At 10.5% G+C, this 2,002-nt stretch overlaps 1 protein-coding gene across 1 annotated transcript in view; it reads right to left on the bottom strand.

Moving 5' to 3' along the window:
• Nucleotides 1–2,002, bottom strand: part of LOC119593849 — a gene marked incomplete in the record, with an annotated part of 160,221 nt that overhangs the window by 22,737 nt on the left and 135,482 nt on the right.

The following is a 2,002-nucleotide window of genomic DNA, read 5'->3' as shown; positions in this document are numbered from 1 at the left end:
GGGGAAATAGTTTCTCTTCTTTCTTTTAAAAAATAAATATATAAATAAAATTTATAACAAATTGTTAAAATTATGTATAGAAAAAATATACATAATTAAATTAAAAAATTGAAATATTATGCAAATAATTCCCTCTTTGGTTTTAAAATGAAATAAAAAAGAAAATTATTGATTTTACCCTTTTAAATGTAAAATAACCAAAAATATGTTATATTTTACAAATAATCTTTCCCCATTATTTTAAAATATTTTATTATATATAAAATTTTAAAACTAAAAAATAAGGGGTTTTTGATGTTTAATTTTTTTTTGTTAATTTGTTTTTTCCTTTTGTTTATATAGGGTAATTTCCAAAATTAAAGTAGGGTAAAATAAATGGATAATCCTTAGTTACAAATTTTTTATCTTTAAAAGATATATTGATATATATATATATTTTAAAATATATATGTAATATTAAGAATAAAATAAAATTATTAAATGTATATTATACAATATTTTAAATATATATAAATATAATAATATTTTAATAAAAATATATATATGTTTTATATACATATAATTATATAACCCAATTATAAAAAATATATATAAAATTTAGAAAACATATATAACAATATAATAACATATTATAAAAAACATATAAAAGGTAAAATGTATAATTCATTTTATATATGTTATCCCTATATATAAAAATATTATATATAGGGTTATTTTACATAAAAAATAACAAAAACAATAATATAAAACAAAAATTGGAATATATATATCCCAAATAATACAAAATTAAAATATATATTAATAAATATAAAACCCAATATAACATAAAAATTTTACATAATATACATAAATAATTACATAATATTAACAAATAAATATAAAATCAAAATAAATATATACAAAAAAATTATATATACATAAATTTACAATACATAAATACATAAAAACTTTAAAATATAAAAATTATATTTTTTATTTTTATACTTTATAAACAAATATAAAAACCCAATTTTATACATAAAATATAAAAAAATTTAGTATACAAAAAAAATATACATATATAAAATAAAAACCAATATATAAAAAATAAAAAAATATCCCATATTTTAAAAGACGGGAATAATATAACAATATATATAAAAAATATAAAATAAAAACAATAATAAAACAATAAATTACATAACATAAAAATATACAAATATTTAAATATAAGACAAAATAATACAACATATATATACAAAATACTTTATATATAAAATATAAAGATAATAAAATATATAACTATATAATATACATATATAATACAAAATATAAAAATAAATACATAATAAAAAAGTATAAAAAAACATAAAAATAAAAAAATCCTTTACATATAAAATTAAAAAAAATATATATAAAAATATATTTTACAAAAATATATAAAAAAATTATTTTATAAATTATATACTTTATAAAATATAATTATAATATACATATATATACAACTTTAATATATTAATATTTTTGTATATATAAAACATATATAATACATTAATATTATATTTTATAATCAATATATTAATAATCATATTTTATATTTTAATATAAAATTATATATATACATTATAAATTTTATATAAAACATATATATCCCAATACATATATATTTTTAAAAAACATATATATCCCATCTTTAAAATATGTAATTATACCATATTAATATATATATTATATATACATATAATATGTATATAAAACATAAAAATTATAACAAAATTAAAATGAATATATAAAAATACATATATATTTCTAAATATAATAAAATATAAAATATAAAATTATATATTATATATAACATTATATATATTATTATATATACGGATTTTTATATAAAAAACTAATATTATATATAAAAATTATAAAAACCCCATATATTTTTATATAACATATTTATCCCACAATTTTATATAAAACAAAAAACAATATATATAATAATACATTTTTAAAACACATTTTTATAACA

The sequence above is a fragment of the Penaeus monodon genome, chromosome 32 (genome assembly GCF_015228065.2).
Source record: "Penaeus monodon isolate SGIC_2016 chromosome 32, NSTDA_Pmon_1, whole genome shotgun sequence".
Classification (NCBI taxonomy): domain Eukaryota; kingdom Metazoa; phylum Arthropoda; class Malacostraca; order Decapoda; family Penaeidae; genus Penaeus; species Penaeus monodon.
Note: the sequence above shows the minus strand (reverse complement) of the source record. Positions and strands in the feature narration are given on the sequence as shown.